The sequence below is a fragment of the Podarcis pityusensis genome (assembly GCF_964106645.2).
Source record: "Podarcis pityusensis genome assembly, chromosome: W".
Lineage (NCBI taxonomy): Eukaryota > Metazoa > Chordata > Lepidosauria > Squamata > Lacertidae > Podarcis > Podarcis pityusensis.
This window is the reverse complement of record NC_138045.1, coordinates 7,165,486-7,188,756: the sequence shown is the minus strand read 5'-3', so window position 1 is coordinate 7,188,756 and position 23,271 is coordinate 7,165,486. Positions and strand designations below refer to the sequence as shown.

The following is a 23,271-nucleotide window of genomic DNA, read 5'->3' as shown; positions in this document are numbered from 1 at the left end:
TAGTTAATTAATATAAGCTGAAATACAAAATGAAAAAGGGGTGGGAATGCCAGTAGAAAGGAGACCATCCAGATAAAGAAAATGGGAAAGAAGGGAAAGAAATCTAGGACTATGACAGCTTAATGGTGGAAATAAGGAAAGAATTTAAACATAATGAACAATATATCGAGAAAAAGTTATTAGAAGTACAGGATACATTGGATAAGAGATTGGAGGGGGTGGTGGAAGAGCTGACAGGAAAAGTGAAAGATTTGACGGTAAGATCCAACGCTCTTGAGGACTCAATGAAGAGGGTGCAAAAAGATATGAAAGAAAGTAGGAAGGATATGGATAGGCCAGGGGTCGGCAACCCGCGGCTCCGGAGCCGCATGCGACTCTTTAGCACCTTTGCCACGGCTCCGGGGCGGAGGCGAGGGGAGGAGGCGCATTTTCCGGGTGGAAACACGCAAAAAGCCGCTTACGAGTGGATCACTCGCTTATCTACCGGGGGTGCCTTGATCGCGCCGAAAACCTCTCCGTTTGGATTGCTTGCTGCCTAGCCAAGTCGATTTGCCGCTGGGAGCCCAGCGCGCTACGCAAGCTCATCGCCACATTTTACCTTTCCTGGGAAGGGCTCGGCGCGCCTGGCGGATCAGGTTGTGGGGTACTATTATTTCAAGTCGCGGTCGCGTGGAATTTGTGCTTTGTGACCGTTTGAAGCGGGGTTTTTTTCTTGGGAGGCTGGGCGGCGCGAAGAGAGGGAGGCTTGTGGTAGCGTCGGGGCTTGTCTCTAGCAACGTAAGTCCTCGCTATTTGGTCACACGCGCAGCATTCTCCTTGTGGGGGTGAGGTGGCTTCGGCGCTCCAACACTTGCTTTGCGGGCTGCTTTCTTTAACGCGGAAGGTTGAGGCTCTAAAAGCATCGGAAGCAGCTGTGCTGTTGCTGGGTAACCGGATCATCCCGGCAGCCATCTTATTTTTCCACGTGGTCTTCTGAGGCGGCCGCCATCCACGTGGGAGTTAGTTGCCTGAAGCCCCTTTTTAGTTGCTTGAAGCCCCTTTTTAAACTTAAGCAGGGGAAAGTTCAGTGAATAGCTAACGCTTTCCTTGGGGAACGTTATGCAACAGCTTCTTGCCGGTCTTTGTCGTCCCGCCTTTGTAAGCAGGCTGCATTGAAAGGGGGCATGTACGCTGGTCACTGTTTTGAAGGGGAGTGAAGAACACACACTCAAAAAAGTTAACTTGTTAATTTAACGTTTATTTCTATGAGGGGGAGTAATTCTGAGGGGTCAAACAAAGAAATAATAAAAAAGTGTCAAAAAAGTTATTTTTATAATGACGAGGATGACATTGGGCCCTCATTATTAATTAGTATTTACATCAGGCACTGATTATGATTTATGGTACACTGGGGCCCTGATTAATTTTCTATGGCATTTTGGGGCATTGATTATTGGGCATAGCAAATTTTGCTATGGGGCCCTCTGATTTCTAATTACGTCCCTGTTTTGGACCCCCGGTAGGCCAGCCATGGATAAAGGCAAGAAAAGAAAAATTTCTGAAGAAAACAGAATGTTGAATGATACATGGACAGAATCATTTGCATTCTTTACTGACAAGACTGGTTTACCAGTATGCTTAATAAGTGGTGAGAAATTTGCAAACAACAAAAAGTCAAATATTGCAAGACATTTCCAGAATAAACACACAGCCTTTGCTGAAAAATATCCAGATGGAGATGAGAGACGAAAAGCCGTTGCAGAACTTATGAGGAAGGTTGATAGGAGCAAAAATAATTTCAAGAATTGGGTGAAGTCTGCAAATTCCACAACATATGCTAGTTTTGTAGCCGCTCAGGAAATAGTCAAGCACGGGAAGCCGTTCACAGATGGAGAGTATATAAAAGAAGCATTCATTAAGATTTCGGAACATCTATACATGGACTTCAAAAACAAGAATGAAATTGTGCAGAAAATCAAAGACACGCCTCTGTCTGCGAAGACTGTTAAAGACAGAACCCTAAAAATGGCAGAAAACATTAGCAAACAGCAAATTCAAGACATTAATTCAGCTGTGGCGTACTCCATCGCCTGTGATGAGTCCAAAGATAAAGGTGATATTGAACAAATAGCGCTGTTCTGCCGATATGTGAACTCTTTTGGGCCACAGGAAGAACTGATTGAGCTGATACCACTAAAAGACCAAACAAGGGGTGGACTTCCGGGTTAGCGCCATCGGCGAATGGCGGAGTTCCTCCGACCGGAGGAACTGGCTCCGTGGAAACTGGGTCTTCCCGCCGCGGTGAAGGTGGGGACCCGCTAGAAATCCCAGGCGGAGGAAGCCTGGGAACGTGGGGTTCAGCAGGGCACCAGGAGCGCCCCCTACTCATGGGGAACCCCTTTTCGGGATTCCGGAGTGAAGTGGGGTGAGCGGCGCGGTGCTGCGAACTGACTGCTACTTTCACGGAGTGAAGCCGCACAGCCATCGCCGGAGAGCGCTGACTTTTTCCTGTGGACAATTGGATTTAAAACAAGTACCCGTGAGTAGAAACGGAAAATTGGATCAAGAAATATCTTAATTTGACATCGAAGCGGGAAGGTTCAAAACAGGAAGTCCGCCTTCCGCTTTTTCTATATAGACTGAAGCAAAAACCTTGTAAGCTAAAGCCTGGAAAGTCGTTAAAAAAGCCCAAATTTCCTTCATTTATAGCTACTGAGACCCCCTTGGAGGCAGGAGAGAAGGGGGGGGACTTTGTGTAACGCCTGCAGGAGAGGGAGTGAAGAAGGATAAGTTTCCACCGTCTCTAACCTGGGAACGGGGTGTCAGAGACAGAAATTGTTGGAGAGGTTCATTGACTGTGAATGGAATACTTTGACAGATAGCTAAAGAAGAGAAATAAACTGATTCCAATGTTGCCTTTTGCATTCTAAAGAAACAAAATATCTGAAAAATGAAAGTAATTTTCCTTTGTTGGCCTTGCCTTAAAAAGATGGATACAAATAGAAATTGTCTCCTCTAGAGGGAGCCTGCTAAATTGTTGCTGCAGTCTACTTGAGGACTCCACAGCTGTGAGATTAAGATCGTGGGATTAGTCCTTTTGACCTTGACTAAATATGAGCTGGGAGGAAGTTTTGGTGCTTGCTTTATGCAAGACAAGTGCTTTGTTGGAACAGATGCATGAGAAGATGGATTTGATGAATGAGAAAATGGATTTGATGACTGTTGTGGCCAATAACTGTGGACAAATAGTGAATAGTGATACAGAAACCATCCAGGGACCAACTCAGGAACCTGTATTGATTGGGCTGTCGGGGAACCAGCCCACCAGGTGCGGAGGAAAATGACGAAGAGTCATGGGTGAAGGTTTAAGCAAGGAGTGAGCTGTCTCCCCCAGCAGCCTTGCATGTTTATTAGCCTTGCGCACATTACATCATGTTGCATATACACGTGTAGCACTCGGGTGGAAAACAGCTAGGGTTTGCATTTCTTAGAATAACTATTCTCTACCAGGACATAACTCCAGACAGCATGACAGCCGCGTAAGCTTTGTGGTTAGGCAGCTTGTCAGTGACCCAGGCGAGTGAGGGGAACAAGTCAGCAGATGCTTCCTCTTGCACAATCTTGCACAAGGGTGCTATTTTTCTATTGCATCCCCACATGCCCTCCTTTTTTATATTATTTAATCAGAGTCATAAATTTCATTCCGAGGCAGAAGCTCGCCAGGGTCGCACACAGCGCGCTGGTAACCAGGTAGGCCGTCCATCCAGGTCCACTGCCGCGTAGCCGCGTCCCCAGGAGATGAGTGGCACAGGACCATGCCATGTTGGATCAGGTAGCTGTCTGTAAGATACAAGAGGTCGAGCCAAAGGCTCTGCTTTTCGAAAATGAATCTCAGCCGGTGTATATTCCCTATTATGGGGATACAAAAGATGGTTAAGAGTGAATAAAACAGTATGCACAATTGAAGGAATCTCGGCAGAGGGGGCATTTCGACCTCCAAGTTGTTTGGACAGCAGAGTCTTGAAGGTCAAGTGCGCCCTCTCCACAATCGCCTGTCCTGTTGAATTAAAAAGGCAAACCATGGATTAATTTCACATTCCATAAATCACAAAAGGATGAAAACTGAGAGGAAATATAGGCTGGGCCATTATCCGTTTTAATGCTTTGTGGCTTACCCATCACAGCAAAACAGCGCAGGGTGTGCTGAATGACGTGACGAGCGGTCTCACCCTTCAATGGGGTGGCCCAGATAAATCCAGATGAGGTGTCCACTGTCAAGTGAACTTTTGAAAATGGGGCGAGCAGAGGGGTGTGAGTAACATCCATCTGCCAAACCGCAAGAGGGGACGTGCCCCTAGGGTTCACCGCATCAAAAGGAATCATGGTTCGAGCTTTAGAACAGGTAGAACATTGAGAGACAATGTCTCGTGCCTGTGCAATAGGGATTTTAAACATTTTTGCCAAAACTTTAGCAGGCTGGTGAAAGGTAGAATGAGAGAGAATAGGGTCAGAAAACAAGGAAAACACTTCAGATCTCAGTGCAGCGTCTGCCACGGCATTTCCCTGAGCCAAAAACCCTGGGTGATTGGTGTGGGAACGAAGGTGTGCAACATAAAAAGGATGACGGCGTTCTTGAATAAGATACTGCAAGGTAGAAAAAAGAACAAACAAATCAGCATCTAACGCAGGCGTGATATAAGAAACAGGCAGGGAAGACAGAAGGCGATACACATATTGTGTATCAACAAGCAAATTAAAAGGTTTATCAGGAAAGAGTTGAAAGGCAAGGATTACAGCAGCAAGTTCAGCCCGCTGGGCGGACCTCTGTCGCTCAGTAAATTCAGTTTTCCATTTTCCACCCTCTTCCCATGCTACCACCCCCCGCGTTTTTGACCCATCAGTGAAAAGGGTAAGGGCAGAGGGGATGGGGGTCAGAGAGAGAGCAGTTTTTAAAGTATAGACAGTTTGAGAAAGAAAAGACAGGCGTGGATCAGAGGGGGGATTATGCGTGATGGTTCCCAAAAAATCCACAAGTGCTACTTGAGTAGCCACGGAGGTGGAAATCAGGTGTTGTGTTTCTGTGAGTGAAAAAGGCAAGTAAATTTTTTCAACGTCCAGTCCAGAGAGGGCTTTTGCTCGAGCACGCCCTTTAATTACCAAATCCATTACAGCCGCTGGAGAGGAATAAATGTTACGCGGTGGAGTATGCGGAAGGTGGATCCATTCCACAATGTTGACACCCGAGGGGGCAGCCGATTTCTGTGAGTAGAGAATGGCTGTAGGCAGCAAAGGTGTGGAAAAAATTGCCAAGGATAACTGCACATTGTGCAGAGTGTCTATGCGATCCACCATTCGGTCTCTTAATAAAGCATTAACCTGTTGTAAGGCTTGTAGCATTTCTTCTGTAACTGGGATGACTTCTCCGGGTAGTTTGTGTCCTTGTAAGGCAGAAAACAATGGTGACAAGGTGCTAGTAGGCAGATTAAGGTAATTCTTTATCCAATTCAGGTGTCCCAAAAGTTGTTGAAGGTCAACCAGCCGTAGGCGGGCAGGAAAAGACAATTGGGGAACAACCGGAATGGCAGCTTGTTGTGTCAATTTATGTCCAAGATATAACATAGGCAAAGTTTGCTGAACCTTATCTGGGGCAATACACAGTCCAAAATCTGTGAGGGTAGATGTAAGGTCTTTTAATAATTCCATTGATATGTCCTGTGCAGCCACAAGGATATCATCCATGTAATGACAACAAATAACCTCTAGGTGGCGCTGGCGGAAAGGTTTTAGGGCTAAATTGACAAAGTGCTGGCATAAAGTTGGAGAATTTCTCATACCTTGTGGCAATACAACCCATTGGTAGCGTTCCGTTGGCTGAGCATTGTTGAGAACAGGCAATGTAAAGGCAAAACGCTGACGATCTGCCGGGGCTAGTGGTATGGAAAAGAAGCAGTCTTTTATATCTACCACCAGAAGTTTGTGGTCTTTTGGTATCATATTAAGATTAGGAAAACCAGGCTGTAATGCGCCCATAGGTTGCATCTGGTTGTTTACCATCCTTAAATCCTGAATGAGCCTCCAATGGCCAGAGGTTTTCTTTTTGATGACAAAAATTGGTGTATTCCATGGGGAGGAAGAAGGCTCTATGTGTCCGAGGCGAAGTTGTTCCGAGACAAGCTGGGCCGCCGCTGCAAGTTTGTCTTTAGTCAGAGGCCATTGCTCAACCCAAACAGGCGTGTTTGATGTCCAGGTGAGGGCTAGCGTGGTCCTCGGGTGTGCAGGGGCGGCCCTTAGAATAAATTTGTCTGAATGGAAGAGCCTGAGGCTTCAAGAACATCCCGTCCCCATAGACAGACAGGAATGTCCAAAATGAGAGGATAAATGGTGACAGAAAGACCCGAAGGGCCTTGAATCATAATTGGGTGAAGGCTTTGACAAGCTGGGGTTTCTCCCCCGACACCCAAAACTTGGGCAGCTGCCTTCGTGGGCCATTCGGGAGGCCAGTCTTGTTTAGCAATCACAGTAACGTCTGCCCCTGTATCTAGAACCCCCTCTACCTCACGTCCACCCAGTGTCATTTTTAAGGTAGGGCACTGAGCTGTGAGAGGCATTGCAGCAGCAATTAAGGGGGTATCTGTAGGAGTTGTGGCATCCGCAGGGAGCAGTATGACTTTAGCCACTGGCGTGCCAGATGGGAGATGGCAGGGACGATCAGCATATAGCGTAATGGTGATTGAATTATAGGGTCCTTGAATGGTTCCAGGCACAGCATATACCCCAACAGTTTGTGCAGAGGCAAGTGGCAAGACAAGACAACATTGAGAATTGTCTATAGCAAATCCACAGGCTATAACCAAGGCTTTGTGAGGACAAAATGGAACCGGGAATCGTACATCCTGAGTGAGAATAAGTTGTGGCATCAGACATTGTCCCCCTATTGATTTACTGGGGCCCGGGGAGGGCCCATCTGCCGGTTTCCCTGGTTCTGGGATGATTGTCCTTGGCTAGAGGTTTGATTCTGATTAGCAGGGTTTGAGTGGCATTGATTTGCCCAATGAAAGCCTTTCTTGCAGATAGGACACTTAGAGGGGGGGCGCTTTCCAGACTGACTGCCAGTGGAGCGGCATTGTGCGCGGAAATGGCCAGGCTTATTGCATCCAAAACAAAGTTTGTCTTTCATAGGGTTGGCAGCCTGGGATAAAGCTGCGGCAAGTAGCCGTGCCTTGTGGCTTTCTGAGCCGATGGACTGACAAGCCTTTAGCATGTCGGCTATGTTTATCCCTTGCTGGCTGATCAGAGGGCGAAGTGCCACTCTACAATCCTCATTAGCATTATCAAAGGCAAGTTGTTTCAAGATCACCTCCTGAACTTGAGTGTCTGCTATTTGGCGCTTCAAAGAGTCATATAGGCGATCGATAAAGGCAGCATATGGCTCATTTGGACCTTGGCGAACAGTACCCCAACGGGACGTACTGTCACCCTTCGTGTCAGGCACCTTTTGAAACGCTGTCTGGGCGCAGCGGGTAGCAACTTCCCAATATGCAGCGCCTGCAGCAATCTGTTGGGCGATGGTAAAAAAATTGCCAGTTCCAATAAGACCATGCATAACGTCCTGAGGAGTAAGGACTGGAGGAGGGGGGGGAGGTGCTCCTCCTGCGGCAGGTGCTGGAGCCGCGGCCGCCGCCGCCGCTGCTGCATTGTTTAAAGCCATGGCAACATTTGGGGCTTCTTGTTGGCACAGAAATTGCCATTCCTGCATAAATACAATGACTCCAGACGGTGGCAGTATGGTCCTAGCCAACAATTTTATGTCCTCCGGAAGACAGGGCTGCTGAAAAATAGTGTTCAACAGACCCAAGGTATAAGGAGCCTGGATGCCGTTTTTCTGGACGGAGTCATGCACCTCTTTAATTAGTCTATAGTCAAAGTGTTCATGACGAGGTGGCCCTCCCCCTGGTCCAGCAGGTACCAAGACAGGAAAAAGTTCTGTGCCAGATGAAAAACCTAAGAGGGGGGCTGCTTGTTTAATTGCAGTCCCCAGTGGCGTCGGTGGGTGCGATTGAGGATTAATGGGTGGAGCAGACGGTGCCGGTGAAGGCTGAGAATCTGGCGGTCGTGGAGGAGGTGTAAAAGGTGGTGGTAGAGGCGGTGCATCTAACGCAGATGCTGTTTTTTGTTTTGGTTGCGACAAAGCCAAGAAAATGTTTTTGGGCGTAAGAGTTGCCATGCAGCCACGGACTTTAGCCCAGGCACTGAGGACGTGAACATTTATGCGGCCATGGCCATGAAAGTGGTCGCCAATCCTATCCCAGTCTGGAATTTCCCATGTCCCGTCCTCAGGGAACCATGGGCAATGTTCATCTATGGCCAGAATCAATGCAATTAGATCACCTTCAGGTACTTGCTGTTTATTTTCCCGAAGGAGGTGCTGCATGTCTTTTAAAAATTGTTTCTGAGGGTTGGAGAGCGCAGAACCCATGATAAAAATAGAAAAATAGCTACTCACCGGGGATCCGAAGATGAGAAGGCGCCTTGAGCCACAGCCGGGCGGGTGAGTAGCAGGGAGAACCGTCTTTGACAGCACGCGTCCTGGAAGCCGTTCAGGCAACCACACGAGGCACCATTTGTCGGGGAACCAGCCCACCAGGTGCGGAGGAAAATGACGAAGAGTCATGGGTGAAGGTTTAAGCAAGGAGTGAGCTGTCTCCCCCAGCAGCCTTGCATGTTTATTAGCCTTGCGCACATTACATCATGTTGCATATACACGTGTAGCACTCGGGTGGAAAACAGCTAGGGTTTGCATTTCTTAGAATAACTATTCTCTACCAGGACATAACTCCAGACAGCATGACAGCCGCGTAAGCTTTGTGGTTAGGCAGCTTGTCAGTGACCCAGGCGAGTGAGGGGAACAAGTCAGCAGATGCTTCCTCTTGCACAATCTTGCACAAGGGTGCTATTTTTCTATTGCATCCCCACATTGGGCAAGTGCAGAAGATAATGGAGGAGGCTGCGGTTGCACCTCAAATAATACAAATGGAGAGACCCAAGGCCCTACAGGAGCATAAGCCGCTGTTTTTGAAGATTGAAGTTGGAGTGGGCCAGGGGGAGTCTGGAGCTGAGGAGGCTCTTAACTCTGGAGAGACTTTGAAATATGCTCGTAAATATTTTTTTGGATTATATTGATGACTGTGGGGAGTGGGACTGTGGGGAATGGGCTGGTTTGATGAAGGGAGACGGAGATAATTTTGGGTTGGAACCCCCCAGAGACCTACTCCTCAATGAGAAAGGAAAGAAATTAAGAAAGAGACCAACAAAAGACAAGGAAAAGTGCAAGTATAAACAACAAGAAGAAGAAGATCTGCAGAAGGGACATGGAAGAGACTTAAGGGCCTCGGACATAAGACTTCCAGGTTGATGGACTAGATGGAATAGACAGTAAGGACTGACACGACCCGAGACCAGAGGAGACGTTGGATGAAGATTGGAAGAAAATTTATAAAGAAAATTTTTATTTAGGGAATTAGCTTAAAATTAATGAATATTAGGGGAAATGTTGGAATGAAACTATATGACTCTAGTAGAAATGATATCAGGAGCTATGTATAACTGAGTATTAAGTTTTAAGCTTTAAGGTATTTTATGGTAAGATAAGGTTAAATAAATTAAGGTAATTTGAATAACAGAATATGGGGAAAGATGGGAAGGATCTATCGAGTTAATTAATAGGTTAAATTGTTAAGATAAATTATGTAATAAAAATTGAGAAAGATGGAAAGAATTTGCTGAAATAACTAACTAAACTAGAATACAAAAAGGGAGGTGTGAGGAGGTCAACGAAACAAGCAAATGGAAGTTAAAGATATGTAATATGGGATTTGTGTCTTTCTTTCCTCTTTTTTATTTTTATTTTTTGCTGTATTGTTGTATTGGTTTTTATGTTTTGCGTTTTTTCTTCTTTTTATGTATTGTAGTGTTGTTTTTTATTTTTTATTTTTTTCTGTAATTCTGAAATTATTAATAAATATTATTTTAAAAAAATAAAAATAAAAGACCAAACAAAAGGTGAGGATATCTGTAAGGCTGTCCTGGACTTTTTAAGTGCTAAAAAAATAAACACCAACCACCTGGTCTCAGTGGCTACTGATGGGGCACCGAGCATGAGAGGAGCACAGAAGGGCTTTGTGGCTCTACTGCAGAAGGCGCTGGGTAGAACGCTGCTGTCATTTCATTGCATCCTGCACCAAGAGGCATTGTGTGCTCAACCATTTCCCCCCAAATGCACAAAAGTGATGGATGGATGTGGTCATTCAGATTGTTAAAAAGATAATGGCAAAGGGTTTAAACCACCGCCAGTTTTGTTTGCTATTGCATGAGGTGGAAAGCACATATTCTGACCTCCTGCTCCACAACAAGGTCCGGTGGTTGTCCAGAGGCGAGGTGCTAAAACGCTTTGTCACATGTTTGGAAGAAGTAAAAACCTTCCTGGCCAGCAAAGAGCTCACCTTTGCTGAGCTGGAACAGCCAGAGTGGCTGGAAAAATTACATTTTATGGTAGACATGACAGCCCATCTAAACACACTAAATACAACTCTTCAGGGGAAAGGAGGCACAGCCCTGCACATGCTGGAGGAGGTTTTGGCATTCGAGCGCAAGTTGACAGTGTTTGTCAAAGATTTCCAGAGAGGTACACTATCTTACTTTCCCTCTTTGAGAGAGTTCAGACAAAGTCATGATACGATAAATTTGGAATATTTCAAGTCTGCAATCACCGCAATGCAAAGCTCGTTTGGGAAACGATTCTGTGGGTTCAGAGAGGAAAAAAACACATTATCCTTCCCTGTCACTCCCCTGGCGATCGATCCATCCCTATTGAATATGACTGCATTTGCAGGTGTAAGTCAACCTGATCTTGAGCTGGAACTGGCCGACATAGCCGACAAAGATATATGGGTGTCCAAGTTCAAATGCTTGACCGCTACTCTTGAGGATGTTGCCCGTCAGAAGGCCATTCTGGCTCAGAATCATAAATGGAGTGATATTGAAAACCTTCCCAAACAGGACAAGCTTGTATTCGAAACATGGAATGCCATCCCCAACACTTACATAAACATGAAAAAGTATGCATTTGGAGTCCTGTCGATCTTCGGTTCCACATATGTATGTGAGCAGGTCTTCTCCAACATGAACTATATTAAAAACAAACATCGATCACGCCTCACAGATGACAGCTTGCAATCCTGTGTGAAAATGAAGGTGACGTCTTACAGCCCTGATGTGCAGACACTGAACACTGAGGTTCAGGAGCAAAAGTCCCATTAACCTGGTTACCTGGTTGTAAATTAAATATTTTAATTAGCTATTAATTTGTCCTTTTTTTCTTGAGATTGACAGCTGACTGCACGATCCTGTATATATAGCATTAAGGTAAGAAACAATATATGCAGTGTTATATTTGTTTTAAATGTCACAATGGTTTTGCGGCTCCCAGTTGTTGTTTTTCTTTGGAAACGGGTCCAAGTGGCTCTTTTTGTCTTAAAGGTTGCAGACCCCTGGGATAGGCTTAAAATAGAGGTCAAGGAGATAAATAAAATACGGGAAGAACTGTTGGACAGTATGGCAATGACTCAGATGAGACAGAAACAATCAAATCTGAAATTCAGGGGGATCCCAGAGGACCCAAATGAAAATATAAGATCTAAACTGGTTAAAGAACTGGCAGCTTGGTTAGATATGAAAGAAGAGGATATGGGATATTCAATAGCAAACATCTTTCGGATAAAAGTAAAATCCGCTAAAGCTAGAGGGAAGAAACTGCCAGGAGTTCAACTCTTTGGACATGAGGAATGAAGTACTGAAACAGAACTATAACAAAAAGTTGTGTATTCAGGGAAAACCAATTATTATATTTAAAGAGATTCCTTCAAGATTTCTTCGAAGGAGAGACGGTTATAAAAAATTAACCAACCAGTTGAAGAAAAATGGGATCCAATATAGATGGGAATTCCCGGAAGGGATTTCATTCTATTTTAAGGAAAAAAGATTTAAACTATCCAGTCCTCTGGAGCTGGAAAAATTTGCAAGAAGGTACGAAAAGGAACTGGGAAGGATGGGGGGATGGGAGGAAGGGGGGAGCAGATGGGGGGAGAGAGGGGTGGAGATGGAGGGAGTGGAGAGGGAAAAGAGGAGGAAAATTCAGGAGAAGAAAAAGAAGAGGAAGAGACAGAAGATAAGGAACAGTAGATCTAACTTAGATTTGATAACCTATTTACTGTATATCAACCATGGCTTTAAAAATACTGTCGTGGAATGTGAACGGGCTTAATAATAAAAATAAAAGGAACCAGATTGCCCACGTATTATTAAAGAGGAACCTTGATTTAATTTGTCTACAAGAGACCCATGTAACAAAGAAGCATAAAAGAATCTTAAGCAATAAGAGATTAGGGTTGGATTTTGTGGCATCAGATAATGTTAAGAAAAGAGGAGTAGTACTATATATAAAAGAAAAGCTCAACCCAAAATTAATTTATAAAGACAAAGAGGGAAGAATGATAGTAGTAGAAATCACTTTTCAAGGAGAAAAGATAATTGTCGCCGGAATATATGCGCCTAACGATAAAAAGTCTGGGGTTTTTTTGGAATTGGGTAATAAGTTAATAGACTGGATGGAACAAAAATTGATATTGATGGGGGATTTCAATGGAGTGGTTCTACCGAACTTAGATAGATCAACAAAAAAGCAAGAAATGAAGGAAGGTAAATTACCTAGAACCTTCTTTGATTTGGTGGATAATATGGGATTAATTGATGCCTGGAGATTTAAAAACCCTACTATAAAACAGTTTACCTTCTTCTCAAACCCAAACCAGAGTTGGGGGAGAATAGATTATATCCGGATCTCGAAGGAACTGACGCAAAGTTTACTTAAATCAGAAATTCTCCCACAAACCATATCAGACCATAATCCAGTATATATGGAGATAAAGGGAAAGGATTCTAGAACATTCAGATGGAGAATGAATGAAAATTTATTTAATGACCAAAAAATAATAAACAAGGCGAAAGAGACAATCAAAGAATATTTCAATTGGAATCTAAACAAAGGAATATCTATAGAAACGGTATGGGATGCAGAAAAGGCCGTTATGAGAGGCTTCCTAATCCAGAAAAATATCCACCTAAAAAAAGAAAAAGAGAAAAAGAAAGAAGAAATTTTATTACATCTTATGGAGAATGAAAGACAGCTAACTATTAAACCAGGAGATGAAATAATAAAACAAGATATAAAGATGCTACAACCTCAATTTTCTATGATAGTGAACCAGGAGATTGAATGGAGGATTAAAATGATGAAACAAAAGAACTTTGAATCAGCGAATAAGATAGGGAAATACTTAGCGTGGCAATTAAGAGAAAGGAAAAAACAAAATATGATATGTAAGATAAGGGATGGAGAAAGGACAGTGGAAGATCCAATAGAGATAAAAAAGATATTTCAGAAATACTATAAGGAATTATATAAAAGAGAAAATGAAATAGATAATGAAATAGAAGGTTATTTGGAAAAACATCATTTGCCACAAATAACGACTGAAGAAAGAGAACAATTAAATCAGATAATTACAGAAGAAGAGATCAGGAAAGCAATAAAGAAAATGAAAATAGGAAAAGCACCAGGGCCAGATGGCATATCGGCCAAGTATTACAAAATATTAAGTGACCAACTATCACCAATACTATGTGAAGTTATGAATAACATCTTAAAAGAAGGGAAAATTCCAAATACTTGGAAAGAAGCCTACATTACCTTAATCCCTAAAAAAGATGCGGATGGCCTCAAGGTGAAAAACTACAGGCCGATTTCATTATTAAATAACGATTATAAACTATTTGCCGATGTGCTGGCGGAAAGACTAAAAAAAGTGTTAAATAAAAGAATCCATAAAGACCAAGCGGGTTTCCTACCGGGGAGACAACTAAAAGACAACGTAAGAACCGTGATAGATATTATTGAATACTTGGAAAGTAGAATAGATAAGCAGGCAGCGCTGATTTTTATAGATGCCGAAAAGGCATTCGATAATATCTCTTGGCGCTTTATGAAGGAAAATTTGAAAATGATGGGGATTGGAGAAGGATTTAGAAAAGGTATTGAAGCTATTTATCAAGAGCAAAAAGCCAAACTTATAATAAACAATAATATATCAGAATCTTTTGATATTGCTAAAGGGACGAGGCAAGGATGTCCTCTGTCTCCCCTGCTATTTATAACAGTGCTGGAAGTATTCAATAAGAAGTTAAGGGAAACAACGGAGGTCAAAGGAGTGAAGGTAGGAAGTAAAGAATATAAAATGAAAGCTTTCACGGATGACATAGTATTAACATTGGAAGACCCAAAGAATAGTCTGCAAGAAGCATTACAGAAATTAGAAGAAATAAAAAAAATTCTTCCAGTAGCACCTTTAAGACCAACTAAGTTAGTTCTTGGTATGAGCTTTCGTGTGCAAGCACACTTCTTCAGATACACTGAAACAGAAGTTGCCAGATCCTTCTATATAGTGAGAAGGTGGGGAGGGGTATTACTCAGAAGGGTGGTGGGAATGGGAGATTGGCAGATAGCTGAGATGAGCCTGCTGACGACTCTTAACGACTGTAATAGGTCTTACAGGAAAAGGCAAGGGGTGAGAAGGTGAGAAATGGCTTAGTCATGTATAATGGGATAAGAATCCAATGTCTTTGTTCAAACCAGGTCTCTCCATGGTTTTAAGTTTGGTAATGAGTTGCAATTCAGCAGCTTCTCTTTCCAGTCTATTTCTGAAATTCCTTTGTAGTAAAACAGCTACTTTGAGATCTTGTATAGAATGTCCTGGGAGATTGAAGTGTTCTCCTACTGGTTTCTCTGTTTTGTGATTCTTGATGTCAGATTTATGTCCATTTATTCTTTGGCGTAAGGTTTGGCCTGTTTGTCCAATATAGAGAGCTGAAGGACACTGTTGGCATTTGATGCCATACACAATGTTAGATGATGAGCAATTGAATAGTCCCGAGATGGTATGTGTGATGTTGTTGGGGCCAGTAATGGTGTTGTCCGGGTGTATGTGGCAGCAAAGTTGGCATCTGGGTTTATTGCAGGCTCTGGTGCCAGTGTCCGTGTTAAGTCTGGTTGTAGTATTATTGTGGGTTAGGAGTTGTTTAAGATTGGGTGGCTGTCTGTAGGCAATGAAAGGTCTTCCTGCCAGAGCTTGAGAAAGAGAACTGTCATTGTCCAGGAGAGGTTGTAGATCTCTGATGATGCGTTGTACTGTTTTAACTTGGGAGCTGTATGTGATGACTAGAGGTGTTCTGTTATTTTCTTTTTTGGGTCTGTCTTGCAGCAAGTTCTCTCTGGGTATAAGTCTGGCTCTGTTGATCTGTTGTCTAACTTCATCTGCTGGGTATTTTAGTTCTGAAAAGGTTTGCTGTAGATCTCTTAGGTGAGAGTCTCTGTCTGTAGAATTGGAACAGATGCGGCTGTAACGTAGTGCCTGGCTATATACAATGGACTGTTTGGTATGTTTGGGATGGTAGCTAGAGGCATGTAGATATGTTTGTCGGTCAGTTGGTTTACGGTATAAGGTGGTGTCTATGCGCCCATCCTGTATTTTTATAGTAGTGTCCAAAAAATGTATTTCTTGCATAGATTGATTCATTGTAAGGTTGATTGTGGGGTGAAAATCATTAAATTTCTGGTGAAAGGTGTCCAGGGTCTGTTGACCATGTGTCCAGATGATAAAAATATCGTCAATGTATCGCAGGTACAAGAGAGGTTTGAGTGGGTAGGAGTTTAGGAAACGTTGTTCTAAATCTGCCATGAAGATGTTGGCATACTGTGGGGCCATGCGGGTGCCCATTGCTGTGCCGCTGATCTGAAGGAACAGGTCATCACCGAATTTGAAGTTGTTGTGGGTAAGGACAAATTGGCAGAGTTTGGTGGCAAGGTCCGCTGTGGTTTTATCTGAAATGGTGTTCCTTATAGCTTGTAAACCATCGTTGTGTGGGATGTTGGTATACAGAGATTCCACATCCATAGTAGCTAGTATAGTATTGTTGGGAAGATTATTTAAAGATTGTATTTTCCTCAGAAAATCTGTGGTGTCACGTACATAGCTGGGAGCACTGATGGCATATGGTTTCAGAACAGAGTCCATATAACCGGAGACACCCACTGTAATAGTGCCAATACCTGAAATGATGGGGCGTCCTGGATTTCCTGGTTTGTGTATTTTAGGTAGAAGATAGAAAGTTCCTGGTCGAGGTTCTGTTGGTGTGTTGGTGAGGATCTGTTCTCGGATGTGTGGGGGTAGCTCCTTAACAATCTTGTTCAGTTCTTTCTTGTATTCTTGTGTGGGGTCTGAGTCCAATTTTGTGTAAAAGGCGGTATTGGCTTAGGTGAAAGGGTCAAGATGGCGGCGCAAGCACTTGCAGCGGCTCGGCACTCCGAAGACCGGTATTCAGTGATTTGTGTTTTATTTTTATTTGTGAACTTATTGCTGCTAGGGACTGTGAATACTCAGGCACAAGTAATTTATAGTCGTCAAGAGCTCTTAAGTATCGGCAGAGGAGAAGGTTGCAGCCAGGAGGTCTCAACCTATAACATTCCAGCTGAGCTTATCAGAGAGCCTCCATATCTTGCACATTCTTGGGATACTCCCCTTGCTCTCCTTGCCAGAAAGAAAAGAAAACGGAGGGGGCGCAAGCAGAAGAGGGGTTGCAGGGCTGGTCTACGAGTGAGGCTAGGTAAAAATCCCCACAAGCCTGCATTGCCAAGTCTCCTTGTATCAAATGTGAGATCCTTACCCAACAAGGTAGAGGAGTTGGAACTTATTACCTCTCGGCAGAAAAGTATCCGGGACTGCTGTGTTATGGTCCTTCTAGAGACGTGGCTGGATCCCTCCTTTCCACAGGGACTTCTGCAGCTAGAAGGACGCTCAGTAATTAGAGCGGATAGAACCGCCGAATCCGGGAAGAGCAGAGGAGGAGGAATTTGCGTCTATATAAATAACAACTGGAGCTCGGACATCAAACAAATGGACACGCATTGCTCTCCTGACTTGGAGTACCTAGTGGTGAAGTGCCGCCCTTTTTATTTGCCACGTGAGTTTAATGTTGTTATAATAACAGCGGTGTATATACCTCCCGATGCAAACACTACTACAGCTATGGGCCACCTGCTAACTGCTATTAGCAGACAGCAGCGGGCCCACCCGGATGGAGCATTTGTGGTTGCTGGTGATTTTAACCGAGCCGATTTAAGGACTGTGCTCCCTAAGTTCCACCAGTATGTTGATTGTCCCACTAGGGGGGGAAATACCCTGGACCGGGTATATAGTAACATCATGCATGGATACAAGACCAAGCCCTTGCCCAATTTGGGGCAGTCAGACCACATATCTTTACTTATGATACCATCATATAGACCTCTCGTACGCAGAATTAGACCATCAACTAGAGAGATACGAGTGTGGCCAGTAGGTGCATCTGAGCAACTTCAAGATTGCTTTCGGAGCACCGAGTGGTCGCTTTTTGTGGAGAATAATGTGGACACATACGCTTCAACAGTACTGTTCTATGTTAAAAGCTGCATTGATGTTGTCACTACTACCAAACAAATACGGGTGTTCCCTAACAACAAGCCCTGGCTAAACAGGGATGTGTATCTTCTGTTAAAGGCAAGAAATGCTGCTTTTCACTCTGGTGATGCGCAACAGTATAGAGAAGCCAGAGCCAAATTGAAAAAGGGCATTAGGAACGCCAAAGCTATGTACTGCCGGAGGATTGAAAAACATTTTGAGAGCTCCGACCCTCGTCGAGTATGGCAAGGCCTGCGACAAATTACAGGGCAAAATATTAAAAACGAACTGGCTAGCAGCAGTGCGCACCTGGCTGATCAACTGAATCAATTTTTTAGTCGCTTTGAGGTGGGAACTGGAACTACCGTCACTACAGCATTGGCTACCAGCACATCATCAGAAACTACTACTGATAGACAACCATTTTTATTACAGACCTGTGACGTACAACGTGCCTTTCGGAGCATTAACATTAGGAAGGCAGCTGGACCGGATGGAATCATGGGACGGGCTATTAGGGACTGCGCTGCAGAATTAGCTGGTGTGTTTACGGACATTTTTAACCTATCCCTGTTGCAGGGTTCTGTCCCTACCTGCCTGAAGACATCGATTATAGTGCCAGTCCCCAAGCAGTCAGTGGTGGTATCTCTCAATGACTATAGACCAATAGCCCTAACATCTGTCGTTATGAAATGTTTTGAGAGATTGGTGCTAGATCATATTAAGGCTGGTCTTCCATCCACTCTAGACCCGTTCCAGTTTGCATACAGAAGAAATAGATCTACTGATGATGCTATTTCCATCGCTGTCCATACTGTACTGAGTCATCTAGAACGACAGGGAACCTACGCAAGGCTGTTGTTTGTGGACTACAGTTCTGCCTTCAATACAATTCTGCCAGACAGGTTATTTCTTAAAATGACCAATTTGGGTATACATCAGAAGATCTGTCTGTGGGTAAGGAATTTCCTGACTGATAGGCCGCAGACAGTGAGAATGGGCCCTTACTATTCTTCTACTCTAGTATTAAGCACAGGAGCCCCTCAGGGATGTGTGCTAAGTCCCTTTCTCTATTCCCTGTACACATTTGATTGCACCCCACTGTATAAGTCCAACACAATCATCAAATTTGCGGATGATACAACAGTGGTGGGGCTCATTAGTGAGAACGATGAGACTGCTTATAGGAAAGAAGTACAGGGGTTAATTCAGTGGTGTAAAGAAAACAATCTTATGCTTAACACCAAAAAAACCAAAGAACTCATAATTGACTTTAGGAGAAAGAAAAGTGTATTTTTACCATTGCACATAAATGGCGAGGAGGTGGAGAGGGTTGGTAGTTTTAAATACCTGGGCATTTACATCTCTGAGGACCTCTCATGGACTGCAAATATTAATATGGTTGTGAGGAAGGTGCAGGGGAGGTTGTATTTCCTGAGAATGCTCAGGGGACTGAATCTATCTCAGCACCTACTTCTGTCCTATTATCACAGTACCATCGAGAGTGTCTTAACCTATAGTATATTATCGTGGTATGGGAGCAGCTCTGAAACGGATAAAAAAGCTTTACAGAGAATAATTAAAATTGCCCAGAATGTTATTGGGCTCCAACTACCAACCCTGGATGAGATCTTCACGTCTCGCACTTTGAGGAAGTCACACAATATCCTGAGAGATCCCACCCATCCCGCTCACAACTTCTTTGAACTGTTGCCTTCGGGCAGAAGATATAGGACAATGAAAACACGAACCACACGCCTTCTGAATAGTTTCTATCCAAGAGCTCTGATTGCACTAAATAATGATCTCAGGGCCAGTTGCAAGAAATAGCAAGCAGGGAGTAGGAAGGAATGAGACAGGTTTTTAGGTTATGTTATGCTTTTAATAGGTTATGTTACATGCTGGAGTATGATATGTTTTTATAGATTATGTCTGAATAGGATGAGAGTGTTGGAGATACGTGCAAATGTGTATGTGAACCCGGTCTTTGGGTGGGTGTTTGATTTTCGTTGTTGTGTATACTGTGTATATACGGACAATGACAATAAATTTATCTTATCTTATCTCTTATCTTATCTTATCTTATCTGGAAAGTTGTCTGTGAGCCTCCTGAATGTAGTCAGTTTTGTTCATGATGACGACAGCTCCACCTTTGTCTGCTTCTTTAATTATAATGTCTGGGTTGTTTCTGAGATTATCTATGGCTCTCCTTTCAGCATGGTTTAGATTTTGTTGTAAGCGATGGTGTTTTCTGGCCACAGAATCCAAACAGATGTGACCTGAACAAGATTGTTAAGGAGCTACCCCCACACATCCAAGAACAGATCCTCACCAACACACCAACAGAACCTCCCACCACCCTTCTGAGTAATACCCCTCCCCACCTTCTCACTATATAGAAGGATCTGGCAACTTCTGTTTCAGTGTATCTGAAGAAGTGTGCTTGCACACGAAAGCTCATACCAAGAACTAACTTAGTTGGTCTTAAAGGTGCTACTGGAAGAATTTTTTTTATTTTGACTATGGCAGACCAACACGGCTACCTATCTGTAACAGAAATTAGAAGAGTTCGGCAAAGTGGCAGGTCTTAAACTCAACAAGAACAAGACTAAAATGTTGACAAAAAATATAAGCAAAGAAGATATAGTAGAATTAGAACAAAAAACCGGAATTATGGCAGCAAAGAAGGTGAAATATCTCGGAGTGTGGATTACAGCTAAAAACATAAACTTATATAAAGATAACTATGAAGCTACTTGGAAGAGTATTAAGAAAGATCTAGAAATCTGGGAGAGACTGAAACTTTCTTTTTTGGGGAGGATATCAGTTATCAAAATGAATGTCTTGCCCAGAATGCTATTTTTGTTTCAAACTATTCCAGTAATTAAGGGGCTGAAACAGTGCAAAGAGTGGCAAAGGGCTTTGGCAAGATATATTTGGCAGGGTAGAAGACCACGAATAAAAATGAAAATATTCGTAGATAAAAAAGAGAGAGGAGGTTTCTCATTACCAGATTTGAGTTTATACTATGAAGCGGCGTGTTTAATGTGGGTGAAAGATTGGATAAAACTGGAAAATACTGATATTTTGGATTTAGAGGGCTTCGATAACAGGTACGGGTGGCACTCGTACCTGTGGTACGAGAAGGTGAAAGTTCATAGAGGCTTTCTAAATCATATAATTAGAGGACCAATATTCCAAGTTTGGGAAAGAAATAAAGATTTGCTGGAAAAGAAAACACCCTGGTGGATTTCACCAATAGAAGTGCTGAGTGTCAAAAAAACTAATATGGAGGGGGGGGAAAGCCACTTATGAAGAACTTACCAGGAAAACCGATCAGGGCATAAAACTTAAACCCTATGAAGAGGTAAAGAACTTATTTACAGGGTGGTTGCAATACCACCAGGTAAACGACTTGCTAAAAGAAGACAAAAAGAAATTAGGATTTGAAGATAAAAAATCTAAATTTAATGTGGAAGTTATAGAAGGTAAAAATAAAACTTTGTCTAGGATGTATGATCTCTTATTGGATTGGTACACAAAAGACGAAGAGGTGAAGGAGGCTATGACCAAATGGGCCATGGATATTGGTCACAATATTGATTTTGTAATGTGGCATGAATTGTGGAATGTTAATATGAAGTTCACGGCGTGTAAGGCATTGAGGGAGAACCTTTGGAAAATGATTTATAGGTGGTATCTCACGCCAGTGAAGTTAGCTAAGATTTATAGATTGTTCCTCTTATTTTTTAATGCCTTCCCCAAAAAGAATACAAAGTCTCTAAAGGTCTTTTTCGTTACTTTTATATTATTTAGTTTCCTTTGCCTAGCTTAAAGGTTGCTGAGGACTTTCACTTTTCTGTTTCTACAGCAGGTGAATAATCACTTCCTTTCTTCACTCTTACGACTATGTATCCTGCGCCTTTTTCACTCCAAAAAGCGGGTCGGGCTCCTCAATTAAATCCTTTTGCATCCAGATCTCACTTAGTGTATAGTCCAGATTTTTTAGCCAAAAATTGCTCCAAAGACACTAAGGGTTCTGTTCTTAAAGTTACGGAGGTTTGTCGCTTTTCCAGTGGGAGCTAGAGGCATCGCAACACGGGGTCCGCAGAGCTTACCATTCGCGTTTCTCAGTCCCGTCGCTCTCGAGTCCCTTGAGAAAAAACCCGAAAAAACATCAGAACCACTCCAACGCTGCTGGATAGCTTATCCCTCAAGGGTGTCCCCCTTGAGATTTTGGGGGTCGCAGTGCCTTTGCGTTGCCCCCAAGCCCGCGTGAGGCTCGGAAAAGCCCTTCAGCTGCTTCTCCGCGCTCCCTGCTGCTTGCGATCCAAACCGGAAGTCGCCACCCGCTTTTGTACATTGCTGTCTTTTATGACATTCTAACAGTTGCATCTTTGTATTCAATCCCTTCAGCACCTTGGACAGCAGTCTCTCAAGGCTCAGCCACAGGTACCTGGTGCCCCATGCTTCCTAGGCCCAGGTCCGTGCTTTAAAGGCACTGTGTCCGAGTGTTTTGTTGTCCCAGAGCTTTCTAATTGTGACTCATTTTCTTTTCTTTTTTTTAAATGATATTTATTAAGGTTTCAAAAAAAAAGAAATTACATAGATAAGAAGAAAATACAAAAATACAAAAATACAAAATACAAAATACAGAAAAAAGATAAAAAACACTTAAAAAACAAATCAATCTTTCCATGTCTTACATTTCATTTCCTTGTTTCCCTGACCTCCTCACACCTCCCTTTTTTGTATTCCAATTCAATTAGTTAATTCAGCAATTCCCTTCCCGCTTTGTTTTTGTCTTAATCCTTTAACTTAATATATTATAACTTTGGATTCTCATCTGTTAACAATCCATTTTTACATACACCTTAACATTGCTGCTAAGACCACTTAATTTCATTCTGACATCATTCTAACATTCATTAATTTTGCAGTATTTCTGTAAATAGTCTTTAAATTTCTTCCAATCTTCTTCCACCGACTCTTCTCCCTGGTCTCGGATTCTGCCAGTCATTTCCGCCAATTCCATGTAGTCCATCACCTTCATCTGCCATTCTTCCAGAGTGGGTAGATCTTGTGTCTTCCAATACTTTGCAATAAGTATTCTTGCTGCTGTTGTGGCATACATAAAGAAAGTTCTGTCCTTCTTTGGCACCAATTGGCCGACCATGCCCAGGAGAAAGGCCTCTGGTTTCTTCAGGAAGTTATATTTATATACCTTTTTCATTTCGTTATAGATCATCTCCCAGAAAGCCTTGATCCTTGGGCATGTCCACCAAAGGTGAAAGAATGTACCTTCAGTCTCTTTACATTTCCAACATTTATTATCGGGCAAATGATAGATTTTTGCAAGCTTGACTGGGGTCATGTCATTTTCGTAATATTCTCTCTTAAGGCATTACATGCCGTAAACTTCATACCTGTGGTCCATAACTGTTCCCAGTCAGCCATCATTATGTTATGTCCAACATCTTGTGCCCATTTAATCATAGCAGATTTCACCGTTTCATCCTGAGTATTCCATTTCAACAGCAAGTTATACATCTTTGACAAAATCTTGGTTTTGGGTTCTAACAGTTCTGTTTCTAATTTTGATTTTTCCACCTGGAAGCCAATTTTCTTGTCCAAATTGTATGCCTCCATTATCTGATAATAATGAAGCCAATCTCGCACTTTGTTT

At 43.0% G+C, this 23,271-nt stretch overlaps 1 protein-coding gene and 2 long non-coding RNA genes across 3 annotated transcripts in view; 1 reads left to right on the top strand and 2 right to left on the bottom strand.

The window, feature by feature from the left end:
- LOC308467619 (inositol polyphosphate 5-phosphatase OCRL-like) overlaps window positions 1-23,271 on the bottom strand; it is a gene marked incomplete at both ends in the record, with an annotated part of 181,993 nt that overhangs the window by 51,325 nt on the left and 107,397 nt on the right.
- Window positions 3,338-4,498, bottom strand: LOC308467837. The gene is made up of 2 exons (XR_013981332.1): window positions 4,155-4,498; window positions 3,338-4,036 (listed from the first exon to the last, which is right to left on the bottom strand). It is a non-coding gene; the product is annotated as an uncharacterized lncRNA (long non-coding RNA).
- Window positions 17,794-19,648, top strand: LOC308467832. Its single transcript, XR_013981327.1, has 2 exons — window positions 17,794-18,224; window positions 19,511-19,648. It is a non-coding gene; the product is annotated as an uncharacterized lncRNA (long non-coding RNA).